General features: G+C 42.9%; 1 protein-coding gene across 5 annotated transcripts in view; it reads right to left on the bottom strand.

Moving 5' to 3' along the window:
• The window catches only part of grik5 (glutamate receptor, ionotropic, kainate 5), an 86,130-nt gene that overhangs the window by 64,161 nt on the left and 7,384 nt on the right, over nucleotides 1–14,585 (bottom strand). For 4 of the 5 annotated variants that reach the window (XM_046399139.1, XM_046399143.1, XM_046399142.1 and 1 more), the window contains exons 2-4: nucleotides 13,638–13,777; nucleotides 13,222–13,372; nucleotides 8,078–10,137 (exon numbers count right to left, since the gene is read on the bottom strand). The gene's annotated coding sequence lies outside the window, so the exon portion shown is untranslated. The remainder of the gene's footprint in view (nucleotides 1–8,077; nucleotides 10,138–13,221; nucleotides 13,373–13,637; nucleotides 13,778–14,585) is intronic. The other variant, XM_046399141.1, reaches the window with a different exon arrangement.

Raw genomic sequence — 14,585 nt, 5'->3', positions numbered from 1 at the left:
ACAATAAACCATTCTTCGACAATGTACGAGGAAAAATAACCAGTCTTAACAGATACAAACCTTTCTCGCTATGAGTCACATATTATCTAACTAGACGTTGCTACTTAGCATATCCTCACAATTGTGAAGCTGGAATCAGGACATGTTTTTGCATGAAAAATGACAATCATCAAAAGAGTTGATGAGCAAAAGCAAACCTGTCATTACAAAGGAAACACTGGATCACTATATATCATATCTAAGGCAGTTTGAAAAATTATAATATAATATAATATACATCAAGATATTTCGGCTCACCAGCCACTGGCAAATAGATGGAAAGTTTCTGACCCTGGCTACACACAATATTCTTCCTAATCCCCAATTTGCTCGCTAATTACCAGCGTTTAGCAGCTTTAATCTAGCCGCTTTTAAGTAAAACAGACAACATGTGGTTGTTATCCAAGTCATGCTGACTTTCTTATATTATTTAGAGCCGAGGCTGAGGGCAGGTGCTATCATCTGTGCCGATCAGCAGAGAATGTGCTCTCTCAGCCTGTTTTACTTCGGATCAAAGATCTGTGTGAAATCCTCACTGTCTTTCAGCATGACCACAGCTCAGCTTGTGTGATGTATTGAATACATTGATTCTGGCATCTACGACACACCGGCGCTAGCCATGACATCAGCAGAATGCACAGATGAAACCCCCCTTTCACACACAAACACACACACACACACACACCTTACGGTTTCATCATGCGTGGAATTCAACGGATTTATAAACACGGGCAGGCAGCACAATACGGTGCTCATCTTGATGGATCACTCATTTTGACAAGTACGGAAAAAAACACCTACGCAACATTTATATCACGCATGGTATGCATAAACATGGCACACACATGCACAGACAGAGGCCACATCAGATGTTCATGTATAAACAACAGACACATAACACTGATATGCTTATGCTCTCACAGTTCATCACTCTGCTTGTGTACAAATACTCTTCACTGCGCGCACACAGTATATCCGCAGTATTTTGTTTTGTGGAGACCTTAACATTTCTGGGCTTGGTGAAACTGAAAAAAAAAAAAACAACACAAAACAAAAAACACTGCAGCACTTGGCGATTCAGAGAAAAGCATGAGATAAATTACTTGAGCTTTACAATTTGATTCCTGAGCAAGTGAACAGCTCAGGAGGACTTGAAATAAACACTGGTCAAACAACTCTGTGGATTACATCAAGTACCACTGAACCAGAGGCAAAAAAAATGTTTTTCATTTTAACTGAGCCTCTTAGATGATGTGCTGCTATTGTGCGGCTCAAGTGAAGTAGAAAAGTATCACCCTCAGGAAGGTGTCAGACCGTTTAAAGAGTTATTTTGCTTTAGCGAAGCATTTTTACTTTATGTCACGCACACCTTCATATGAGCTTAATTACAGTCAACACTTCCCTCCATGGGTCTCTGAATCAAAGTTGTTGTTCACAGACTACCATTTTACATCTTAGCTAATCTGAAAGCTATACCTCAAAAGGCAGTGATGCAGACAATATCCTACTATTTCATGTCACTCCTGTGTAAGTGTTTGCAGCAAGGGGGCAGTGATGGTGGTGGGGGGTTTGCCAAATTTTGACAAAGTGGATAAAATGCCCCCATATTTCCAGACCCACCGGGTGTTAGTGGAAATCTGAATCCCATAAAATTGCAAATTAGTTAATTAATCACATCTGTTTTTTGTTGTTTTTTTTTACAATCTGCTATAATGACATGATATGAGCCCATGTGGGGTATTATGTTTCATCGTGCCAATTAAATATTCAACAGTTTAAAATCAGGCAGTAGCCCATAATCAACTGCTGCATCACCATTTGGGCAGCTTAGCTGGAACTGACTTGCATGTTAATACTTCTGATTGGTGGAGCTGATTGCAGGCTCTTGACTCACAATCTCAAAATACCAGTGTTGTGGAAACAGTGATACACAGGGCAAAGAAGTGGTGAAATCTGGCCATGAATCATATTTTAGGAATAAGAAGTAGAGATGGCTTCATCTGTATTCAATGCAATATACTATGCATCAGCAGATTGCAATTTTGCATTTGCTGGAAAAACCTGAGTTTGTGACTCCGTAATTTAGAGATTAAAGTCCCCAAAAAGTGGCAACTGCTTGTTGAGTGAAATGAAATTTTAATGATTATTGAACAGAGGATGATGTACCTGCTGGAATCTGGCTTTTGGCCAAATTAAGATTTTTTTGATTGGGTTTGACATGCAGAAGGGGACCCTTGGGCTGGAATCGACCACAAGCCAGTGCTGAAGTCTCAGCCTCCACTCCTGGGGTGAACACTCCACTACCTCACTACCAGGTGAGCTATAAGAGCATCCCATATATAGTGTTGATTTAATACTGAACTATTCTGATAATGATATAACAGATAAAAAATTTTAGGAGGGTGATTTCATTGGTCTCAATTCTTCAGAAAATGCTGAATAATGTTTGGATATACAGTTGAATGAAAATCCATCATGATTGGGCTTGGGAAGTTAGCAAAACTCTTTCACTGAGGCATTTTTGCATGAGCATCCTTGGACTAATGAGCTAAATTTCTTTTAATTTTTCTGATTATTTTTTACTTTACAAAAGTGATAACAGCATAAATTGTTCTTATGTCTTAAGCGCAAAGTTGGCCTATCAATATTGGTACAAGCCCAAATTATAAGGTTATTGTCTATTATTGTTATTGTCTCTCAATTGTCTCAAAACAACTTACTACAGGAAAACACCTTTTGTGAAGAAGAATCGAAGCAGAAGCCAAAAGTCTCTACGTCCACACTTATCTTCCGGTACATTAGCATTATTTATAGAAACGGGCGGGTTTAATGGTCTCCTAGAAGAGGAATGACTTTGTTAAATGCTTCAGGTGAAGCCTCAAGAGTCAATTTTATGTTTTATTGTTCATTATAAATTAAGCAGACAGATAACAGCAGACAGATAATTTGTAGAAACTGGGAGAAAAAAAACAAAGTTTGCAAAAACAAACATCAGATGCTGCTTCACTGCTGCAACACCCAAACTATATTACTACTACTACACTTTATCCCACTTGTACTACATGGTTGTTCTTCAGCTACACTAGAAGTTTGTCTAAGTATGTTAAAACAAGTATGTGCAAAGTCTGCATGGTTCAAGTCCACCATGGAGTCTGTAAAGCCTAGCAGAGCTGAGCTGAATCCTATGTATATTAATGATCAGCTTCAGAGAGAGGCGATACCTGTAGATATCATGATGAGTGCCATTATTAAACTGTCAGGCTAACTGCCGCTCAGCAGGAGCCACAATGAAGCATTAAATGTAAAATAGACTCACTAGACCAAGGCTGACAATGCTGTTACCTGAATGACTTTTTGACAATTTTTCACACATAAGCAATTATGCGGAGTTGTATGAGAATGGATGAACAGTACAAGACAGCTTGCAAAGTGCCTCTGCGTACAGTATAACAGAAGATATTGCCCTTCTGTAGTGCCCTGCTGTAGTCGCATTGTGTAAGTATAGGCTGGTCGAAAAGGCTTTGCAAACACATACACATAATTCTAGACCACTATAATTTACAACTGCACAGTGATGAATAACGATAATGAAATCTCTGATCAGTCACTCCCATAAAATGCCCTTACTATCCTATCCTGAAATAACAGAACGGTGAAATTAAACCAGTTTTCCTTATTTTGCAGCATGACCCCCTCAGGCCTCCTCGGGGGTCTGCAGACAGGTTTGATCAGTGATTGCAGTATGACATTCCCTGCTGAGACTCCATTTTCCAGCCACGGGCTTCACCTGCCTTGCAACTGATTAGATTAAAAGGTGCACTCTTTCACTCTGAAACATATCGTCTGATCTTCTGATACATGGACTGACAGATAAATATGGTTATTGCCATGAGGCTGACAAAGTTTTGTGAGTGCGGAATATATGTAAACAGCGTAGTAACCTCTATTTTGAGTTTTAAACAAGAAAGTTGAGAAAAACAATTTGAAAATATACACAAAGTTTAGCAGTCAAACTATTGACTCTCTGTCCAGCCTAATTAGAAAAGAGTTTTTTTCATCCTGTTTTAATTATTTTGTCCTGTGATTTAATGTTAATTCTGCCTGCAAACTGGCTTTCCCTTGTGGTGCAATAAAGGCTGCATTTCACTGAGTACAACAAGTGAATGAGGCAAGCTGGATTGACCTCAGCTGAAGCTTGAAACATGATGAGCACAATGACATAAGCAAACCCTCTGGAAAGAATCAAGAAATTGACATAGACTTAATGAGCAGTCATGCCACCATGAAAACAACACGCAACACTACCCAGAATGCCGTTCGCCAGCCTTGGCAATATTCTCTCGGGGACAGGTCCTCAAATGACCTTAAATGAAGCCCATCAGCTTTTGTCACATACACACTCACAAAAGCAAGTGACAATCAAGCTATGAAACAATATAGCTGTGACTTTCTGAGCCTCCACCCGCCAACCGATTAGGACAGGCCAGGTCATGACTGATCACCTGAGCCTCAGACGGTATTACAATTACACTGATAGAATACTGACCTTTTCTGCTAATGCTAATGTGGCAGGGTGTCACTGCTACCTTTAGTGTTGTCCTGGGTGCATCTACTGAAGTACTAAATAACTAGAAATACACAAGCCGTTACAGTAACAGCAGAAATACAAACGATCACACTTCAACCCAGTTCACGCACATTATACACATTGCTTTTATCTTTTTGCAATCCAATCTTAATGACTCCATTAACTGAGAGGCCATTAGCAGCATTCACTTTATGGCCAGCCAAACAGCCCAGTCGGGAGCACATTATGGAAAGGGCATGTGTGTCCTAATGTCCATATCTTGTCATCCTCCTCTCTCTCACACACACACGCACACACTCATACACTCACTCAATCTTTCCCCCAAGGCCAGCTAGCCTGAAGCAAGCAGGAGTGGACAAACGACTAAGCAAACAGGGCCATTTTTTGTGCTCCATTAGGCAATGAGGAGCAAAGGTTTAGTGCAGGCTGCAGTGCCTCGCGCTGGTGGTCAAGCGGTGGAAGATTGAAGGCGGAGGAAACCGAAGTGCTGCTCAGTGTTAGAAGAGATCTCATATTCTCAAATTAGCATGGCTTGCTTTGGAGCATGAGCTGAGACACTTCAATGGTGAACCACTACTCAAGGGGAAGCCAGCCACAGTCCCAAGCCTGAAACAGTCTAACAATTATGTAAATTCCTGCTTTAACACAGTAAACATTACAACAGAGTCAAAGACATTACACATGCTGACCACCTTTGAAGAAAGAAAAACTGTAAAATGATTTATACAGTATTTTCAAGCACAATCAAAATTGGGATCAGGCTGCAAGTAAAAATCCAAAGCCGCAATTTGACAATCTATCCATGAGGGATGATGGGACCACTGATCTGAAAGGACTTAACGGGTACAAACAGGGCAAATGGGAAGCACTGAAACCCACTGTGAAAAATTATCTTATGAACCATGTGCATTTCTGCAGCAATTTAGACCAAGTCAAGTGAAATAATTTATTGGACCAGCACAGCATACTGCTGCTGTGAAAAGCACAGAATGAACACATAACTGATAATTTGGCACATCATCTCCATGTTGCCTTCCTGTTTCTGGGTGTCTGGACATGCTGAGCAGAGAGCATGTGATTCAACATGGATGCGTTTTGACTGGAGCTGTACTGGTTCTACAGAGTGACTCATATGGTTATTTTGTGACTGTGGGGCTCAGCTGCGGAGGGCCTGCGGTCAAAGTTCATTTGATGTCAGTGAAGCACATATACTCCATGACATGTACATGAAACCACTGGATGACAAATGTGCTGCACACGAGCAAAAATTGAAATGGTTTCCAACACGCAGTGGTTTAAGGCATTATAAGTTGCATGTTGTGCTGTGTGTCATATTTCATTGATCTTGTTTTGTGCCTTCTGCTCTGCTTTGTTATTTATTACTCTTGGACTATACCATCACAAGCTAAATAAGTCTTTTCTATTCTCTTTGTCAAGCTAATCTTTAGCTCTGCAGGCAAATAGTTGTTCCTGCTGAGAGGAGAGTGGAGATACTTCATATCTCATAGAAGGGGGTTTGAGCACCGCCCAACCCTGATATTAGCTCACCACTCTGGGAGCAGTGGGTTTCAGACGGTTGTACTTTACCTCCGCTGAGCGGGACCGGACAGTGGTTTTTGCTGCCTGTTTGTTTTTCCCGTCTCCCCAGAGGTGGGAGAACACTTACCAGCTACCAGAAGAACACATATAGATGTGCAGGACAGCTTGGGAATTCACCTTTTATTACACTTTAAATCGCAAGGTCAACTTGGCAGGAATTTGTGTCAAAGCTGTCAAGAGAAAATACATGAAACAAATAGCCCACGCAGAGGATGTGGTGTAAAACATCGAGATAAGGGGCAGGAGTCCCACCATGAGAGCTTTAGGTTTATGTTTACACGTATGGAATCAGGAAAAATGGAGAGCTGCTTGGCTGTCTACTTTTTTTGTCAGTGTAGACAGTGTCAACATTAACAACTAGAGAAAAGATAAGGAGAGTCCAAATTTATGTCCCATGATTGGACATGATGACAGCTTCCATCCATTTGAGGAAAAAACCTGGGCAACCACTATTTTTGCCTCAGTGTGTCTTTTGTTTATTGCCAGTTGTCATATGAAACGTCACATCAAGTCTTTCCACTTAGCCGCAAGCCATGTTGTGAAGCGCTGGCCCTTATGACAGTGTAATGTAGTCAGTACTGTCATGCCTTTGATGCCATCGTATGCCACTCCTCCTCTCTTCTCTGGCTCTTCTGACACTGACAAAGGGGATCGGCAGCAGTGTGTTATCAGTGTGCAGCTGCAGTAATCGTATTATTTAGTAATCTTAATTCTGAGAGGCTGACCAACAGTGTGAACAAAGCTCGGCCTTGCTAAGCCCATCAGAGTGCTCCCATGGAGCAGAGGTCTTTTCCTGCTCTGTGGCCCCTCTAGACACACACACCCCTCTACCCCTTTCTGTTTCTCACCCTCCCTCCTCTTTGTGTCCTCCCCTCTGTTGCTTTCTGTCTCACCCTTTTCTGTCTCCTCTCTTGTTCCCCCTCTGCTCTTGTTCTTTTCTCTCTCTAGAATGTTTTTCATTCACTCTCATGCTTTTTTCCCTTCCTTTTTTTTTCCCACCCTCCCAATCTTTCTGTCTCTGTAACGCTCTGAGCTGGGAGTTTGTGTAATGGCGTTATTCACAGTTCATTGGTCTGTTTGAAGGGACTATCTTGATTGAGCATCTCTCGGTGCAGGGCCTGGTGACTGTGGGAGTGTATAAAGATGTGGATGTGTCCACGGAGATAGATAGGCTTAGTATTATGCAGGACATTGCAGAGGCTGGGTCTCAGGACGGGGTTTTATCCAAGGCAACACATGGGGAGATAAAAGGGGGCAGAAATGATATGCAGCCGGGGTGTAATGCTTAGGGCATTAGACGTGAAATGGAGGCAACAAAGAACTAGTCAGGGAATCAGAGTCATTCTCATTAGCTGGTTCACCCTCTTCAGTTTTAGCCCCCCATCCTCACTCCATCTCACCCTAATGAATGCAAGTACACTGACACAAAACCAAAAAACTGCTCTGAGAAGCAAAAATACTCACCACTAATTAGTTCAAATTAACCTCAGGACCAATATGTAGGCATGCACACACACACACACACACACACACACACACACACACACACACAGAAAGGCATCTCCTTTGCCTCTTTCTGACACTACTCTGATGCTGTTGTAAGCTTGGCTGTAAGATCAAAATCTCTGTCTTTGGCAGACACACACACACACACACACACACACACACTCAAACTGCCTGGAGCAGAGGAAGCACAGGAAAGCAAATCCGCTGTGAAGACACCATAAAACTAACACTGCAGAAAGACAGACCACGTCTGTGCATTCAGGAGCTGAACACACGCTAATGACATGCAGTGTACATGTGAACACATACATACACACACACAGAAAGAGAGAGAGTCCTACTTACAGAATGAATCAGACGTTATCAGAAGCGCTGTGCCATATTATCGCTCTAGTAGTGAGTCAACACAGGCACTGAGATCTGAGACCACAGGGTTTTAGCACTTCAGTCGTTGGGGGGGACGCTGTGCGGGAGTCAGAGGGGTTCACACTGTGTCATTGGGGGTGAGGACGTAAAGAGGGAAACTAGAGGATTCCAGTGTTTATACTGAGATGGATAAAATAATCCCTTTAGGACAAGGCAAGAAAAATCAACAATTGATGAGAGGAGAGGTTCAATTCTGTGTACAAAGAGAATGAGGGATTGATTGGGCCATTGTTTTTCTTCTGTCTATCTCTTTCTTGTAAAAAAAAAAGAAGCCAAAAAACAACAAGAGCCTGTCTTGAAAAATAAGAAAAGGAAGGGGTGAAAAATTAGTCAATCAAAATGAGGCTCCACCTTTCCTTTTATGCTGTCTTTTTCTGTTTTCTTCTGTCTGCACACTTCTTGTTTTCCACAGGATTGCGGCGGGCCTACGACTAGAGGAACACCAGCATCAGAAAACCAATCACCTCGCCAGACGACGAGAGAACATAAAGGAGTAAATGACAAGCAGATGAAGGGGAGGATTTCTGACACCTGCTCTCTCCCTCTGTTTCTCTGCCTGCCGCCCTCCCTCTCTCTTTCCAATGTGTATTTCCTTTCTAGCAACAGCACCCTCCCTCTCAGCCTGTTTCTTTCTTTTTTCTTTTTTTTTGTTTTTAGTGCATGGGCTTGCCACAGTACTGACTGAGGTGGATGCAGATGGAGTGAGATTCTCTAGAAGCTACAAACACAGGGATGCTCCTCTTCTTTTGTCCTCTGCTTTCTTTCCTTCTCTCTGTCTCTTCCTCACACACTGCATGGAATGACAATGAATCGCACACTGTCTACTGTGCCGGTACTGGATGTCTGTCTGGCTCTCTGCCTGACACTTGGAATAGGCTGCGTACCCGTCTTCCTGTCTGTCTGTCTGTCTTACCAGTCTCAGAGCTTGTCTGTCACTCACTATAGCTGTCTGTTTACCAAGCCATCTTTCAGTCGGTCTTCCTGCCAAACACTGAGATACAGACCAGGCAGGTGCATGGGGGACATAACCCTACTCTCCTGCTCAAGTGCCCCCCCTGGTGTAAATCCTGACCCCTCCCCTGCCCATTGCACTAACTTGCCTCCAATCCAGCAGAGATGAATTAGAAAGAGACTCTAAGTCTCAGAGAGGATTTGAAACAATCCTAGTTAATTCCGTTTCTCTTTTCTTGCGTTCGTGTTTCTTTCTCTGTCGTCTTCTTTCTCTCTCCACCTGTTTCCCTCTATTTTCTGCGATATTCTCCTTCTTCTCTCTTTGGTGCCAGTCTCCTTTCTCGTTATCTATTCTGGACAGTCTGTCCCTCCTCTCTCTCCATCACCGAGGGAGGATGAAGAAGAATGGTGCTGTTTCATAATGTATTTCTCTGCAATGTGTGAGAAAGATGGTGAAAAAGAAAGAGGGCAAAATGTGGGATACAGAGAGGAGGTTTATGAAATTGTTCCTTTTTTAAAGAAAAACTCCTCTTCCCCCACAAAAAATCAGAAGAGAGACCCCCTTGAGTGGGATTTTCAATTACTCGCTTTTGCCCACAAGCCAATCTGGAAAAGTGGTCCAGCTCTGAGGTGTGCACAAAAGTGCCGTAATCTCGACTGGTTATCCGGTCGATAAATCCGGACATGTTCAAAAGCTCCATACCATTGCTCAAGCATCACTGCAGCTTATTTCATTTCAGATAAAGTCCAAAAAGCTCAATCGTATGCTCAACAGGTTGATTGGTTTGTTTTAAGTCAACTCCTCTGAGGCTTGTCACCCTCTGCTTTTTTCTACTTCCTGTAGAGGGCTTCTGGTATCTCTGTCTAGCTTGTCCAGACTCAACTCTGCAGGTTCACTCCTTGCTGCGGTGGCTCAAGTTGATGGCTGGAGATGGTGGCGGCGGTTAGGTGTGGAAAGCTAGTCGCTGGAGGGTGTGTGATGGCTTCCATGCTGCCCATTTGGTGTCCATCTCTGCAAGACTTCAGATCTAGAAGGAGAAGAAGAAGAGAGGCAGGAAAGTAGAGAGGAGAGAGAGTGCATGAAAGGTTAGCATGGTGACATTTGTGTCACTCTGCCTTATCGCGTATGTCATTCTCCTCCTCGTCACACTCCACCCTGCCTGTCGTCCTGCTGTCTATTCCGTCCTTGTCACTCTTCCTCCGACTTTGCTGCTTGTTTGCTCCTTCTTACTCTCCACTCACTCTATGATTTGATCCTTTCACTCTCTCCCAACAAGCTCATCTTCAAACACTCTCTGCCGTCACATCTCTCTTCTATTGCCTCTATCCAATTTTACATCTACACCTAGTGTGCTTTCATCCAATCATCTCTGCTGTCTTTTTCTTCAATTCCGAGTTAGCAGTCCATCGCACTCCTCAGTATCCAAGACAAGATGTATGTGAAGAAGCACACTGAAGGACAGAGAGAGAGACCTCTGACTGGTGAATGTGCCTTAGGCAGGTGGAGGACTGCAGTCTCATAGCAGTGGTCAGGTACAAGTACTCATACTTGACTGGTGTAGACAAGGGATGTCCTTTTTACTCAAAATTCAAACTGTCATTTACCATATCGTCTAGCATATGTTATGATGTATAAGAACTTAAAAATTTTGCACGGTACAAGTGCAATAGGGTGTGCCTTGTAATCCAGCAGGATTGTTCCTAAAACACACTGTGTGTCTGATCCACCACACGCCCTGTTGCCCTCAGTAAACCATTTTCTCTCTTTGTTAATGTAAAAAGGAAATAATAGACATGAGAGCTGTGCTGAATGGACAGTCATGAAAACCGAACATGTCAGAGGCAATTGAATGAAGCAATTTTGAATTTACGAGAGGTGGAGAAATAATGCAAAGAGATAGGGCTGTTAGCTAACTGCCTTATGGTAACACAAGCGTTTATCAGTGTTCATTAGACTCTGTCTTCTAGGATAAGGCAACATGGTTACTTTCAAACAACTTAATTTGAACCGGAATTGACCAGATATTACTTTGGCTTTCAGACCAATAAGTGGGTAGCAGCAAAACCCTTAATGTTTGTTTTGGTACAATATCTGATACAGGGATCGAGGTTTGATACATACTGCACACACAGCTGGACTTGTTAGGTGTAAAACTGTGCTTTGTGTTTTTAAATATCTTTAGGGTAAATGCAAATTATAGAATCTTAGACACAGAGCAGCAATAAGTCATTCAAGAAATAAATAAACAGAATAAATAAACAGACGCATAAAGTGTAATGATGAGAATGTCCTCATAAAGAAAATGAGTATCTGAAATATTTCAGAGTAATATTCTCAGTTTGCCACAAAATCCAATTTCCATGTTTTTACCAAAGCTAATTTTAGACTTGGGAGTAACACAAGAGTATTTTCTTTTTTTTTTTTTCCAGAGAGCCTTGAGACCTGCAACAGGTCCTAATGTTGTCATCCGATTGTGCATTCAATGTACGCAGATAAAGTTTAGTGCCATTTTTGAGTCATAACTGATCAGATGGATAATGTCACATTCATTTATACGGTGCCAAGATATATTCTATCATCCATATTCTATCAAGAACAATGCTCAAGCCAGAAAGGTAAACAAGCAGATGACAGATGGCAAAACTAACTGTGGTTTGAGCTTAGGCAGACTTGGATTCCTGTTGAGCTTCTGTCATTTTAAAATTTCCCAATAAATCAAACTACCTTTTGTCAAACAGATTGCCTGACCTAAAAATAGCACTAGGATGTCAAATCTTTCTTACTCAACAGGTAGTTTTGCCTCTGTTACTATGCAACAGTTTGCACCTGTTGAACATATAAAAGTAATTTTTGAATTCTGATCAAAATGCGCACAGCTAAGTGAATACATGCTTAATTCAGAAGAGAACAGATAAAGCACACATTTTCAATCAGATGTGAACTGAGAGCCATGCGGCAACAATATCATCTCTTAAAAGAAAAAAATGAAATCATTAAATAGGTTTAGTGACTTCCTTTTTCCAGTCCAGTGAGGTGATGGTCCATTTAAAATGAAACATTAGAGGCCATTCAGTGTATCAGCTCCAATCAATACTGCAGTGTGGATAGATGTGACCCGCCTGTGACACCCATATCCTCCTAGGACCATTTAGGTTGTCACCGTGTGTGTGTTGGCTCACTAGTTAGGTTAGTGCTCAGTGTCTGCATGTGTGTGTATCTGTGTGTGTGTGTACAGCGTTTGTTGGCATCACTTGCCTACTTTTATGTCGCACATGTGAAATGATGTAGGTGAGTGTGAATTGGTGTGCAGAAGGTATGTCAGCAAGGAGTACAAAGATGGGGGTTCGCGTAAAGCAAGTGACAATGTGTGTGTGTGCATGTATATACAGCTGTCATGCCTGAAGCAATTAAACACACTGATCTACTTCAACTCTGTTCTACCAATCCCACACAGTGAAGCTGAACACACACCTCTGCCCTCTCCGCATAGTGTCACAGAGTCACACACATGAACCACTACCAAAATGATTGACACAGACACAGAAATAGCAATCCTTTCTCTCACTCATACACATCCACAGCTTCTCCATTCATTGCCTGTCATAGTAAAGAGACTCAAACATCTTCAGTGTGTCTGAATTCAAACAGAATGTAGAGGAGAGGAACTTGAAGAGACTGAGAGAGGGGTGGGGGCGAGGAGGGGGGAGGGGTGACACAGCCAAAGAGGGGATGAAATAGAGAGGAAAAGAGGGAATGGGGGGGTGGAAGCAACAAATTGAAGTGAGCTATTCAGATTTTATTTATATCCATCAAACTGGACAGGCCTGTTTATGTCTGGATGAGGGGGGAAAGGAGATGAGGAGAGATGGATGCTGGATAGAAAGAGGACGGAAGGAGGGATGGAGGGGAAACAGGTGGGGGAGTGGTAGGGAGGTGGGCTGGACGGGGTGAGTGTGCGAGAGACACAAGGAAAACCCATCAGTGGTGAAAATGTTACGAACTGCAGCCTGAAGAAGAGGAGGCAGACAGACTGATAAAAGAAACGAGAAAATGAGAGGTGAAAGAGAGAATGGAAAGAAGAAAAAGAAGGAAGAGAAGGACGGACACTCACCCATTTCAGCGGGCTCTCCACAGGCGAGCACAATCCCTGCTCTGTGATCCCATCCTGGGGAAAGGCGCAGCGAGATCCTGGAGCTCCCTCCACTGAATACCAATGGGGCTGCTATTATCAGCTCACGCACACACACACACACACACCGGCACTGTGGAGGAAGAGGCACAAACATACAGAGTCAAGTCTGGGGTAGTTGTTTAAATTAGAAAATAAAGCTGTTCAGGGATGCAAGCGGCACACCACAATAGATGAGACACTGCAGCACAACTGCATTTGCATTCCATTCTTCTTCTCTTATTTTCTCATTCTTCATGAAAAAAGCATCAGAGGCAGTGCACAAAGCCAGAGGCATAAATCCACGCACACATACACATGCTCATACGCTGACATTTGCAGCCTATACAAATACTTACTGAGCATATATACAATCCAAAGCAAGTCCCACAGTCGACTCTATTCTGGCTCACAGCTCCACAGCTTCCAAGGATGTTAAGGGGTAAATGAGTTGTCTGCTATTTTCCTTTCCGTCCCCGTGGGTTCCTCACAGCAGTATCTGATGCAGAGATAAAAGGATATGAAAGCAGAATCTTTGTCTCCCTCCCCCCCTGCCCCCCTCCTTATTTTCTCCTCATGTGCAGTGTACATCCAGTTTTTCTCTATCCATTTGTTGATTCAGGTCCAATCCATCTGCCTGCCCGTGGACTTCGCTGTATTTTGGTGACATCCGAAGGCAAACTGCATTCACTTAGTCACTCCCCTCTGCCTCTCTCTGCTCTGTCTCTCCCCTTGCTCTATAGTATACCCATACCTCCCTGGCTTTCTCCAATCTAATCATCTCTCTCTCTCTCTCTCTCTCCCAGCACCCTCCCACCGTCTCCCCTCCCTCCTCCTTCCCAACACCCACTGCTTTACTCTGTCTCTTTTTTTCTCCCTCCTAGGTATTTTTCTCAAAGATGAATATCAACTTACCCCCCTCCCACCCACCCTTTCTCTTCTCTCTGTCAGTCTCTGCGATAAGCATTTGAAATAAGGGGAAAGGCAAAAAGCTGTCCAAGAAGGAAACATACACACTAAAGTAAACATACACACATACACATACACACACGCCAACAGAGAAAGAAAGAGCAAGAGAGAGTAATCATAGAGATATGTTACATCCCTTGCCATGGTAAACTACCCTGACAGAGTTTGACATGGCTACATGCTCAGGGTGACAAACAGAATCACACCACCATGCCACTCGCCTCATACCCCGTGACACACATCAGTCACTGATGCGCACACACATACACATACACACAGCAGGATCAGATGTACACACACAGCTGGGCTCACATACTGACACTGTGTCACAGATACGC

Source organism: Scatophagus argus, chromosome 9 (genome assembly GCF_020382885.2).
Source record: "Scatophagus argus isolate fScaArg1 chromosome 9, fScaArg1.pri, whole genome shotgun sequence".
In the NCBI taxonomy this organism is placed as follows: domain Eukaryota; kingdom Metazoa; phylum Chordata; class Actinopteri; family Scatophagidae; genus Scatophagus; species Scatophagus argus.
The sequence above is the reverse complement of the archived record's forward strand: the minus strand, read 5'-3'. Positions and strand labels throughout refer to the sequence as shown.